Source organism: Aptenodytes forsteri, unplaced genomic scaffold, assembly GCF_000699145.1.
Source record: "Aptenodytes forsteri isolate BGI_AS27 unplaced genomic scaffold, ASM69914v1 Scaffold1131, whole genome shotgun sequence".
NCBI lineage: Eukaryota > Metazoa > Chordata > Aves > Sphenisciformes > Spheniscidae > Aptenodytes > Aptenodytes forsteri.
Window position 1 is genome coordinate 1,418 of NW_008794141.1, and position 295 is coordinate 1,712.

Sequence of the window (295 nt, forward strand, 5' to 3'; positions counted from 1 at the left end):
TGAGCTGCTTCCCCGCATGCCGGCTTGGCACCTCGGGGGTGGTTGGCCGCTCACCGGGAGCGAGGAGGCCGGGCCTCTCACCAGCTGGCGTGCCTGCCGGCGGAGCTCGCCGTTCTCCTCCTCCAGCCCCTTCGCCACGGCCTTCAGGTCCTCCAGCTCCTCGGCGGCAGCTCTGGCCTGCTCCAGTGCCTGCTGGCTGCTACCGGGGACAGCCGGACACCGGCACTTCGGTGCGCTCCCGGAGCCCAGCAGCCCTGACCGTCCCCGGGGTTGAGCATCCGCCGGCAAGTGGGCG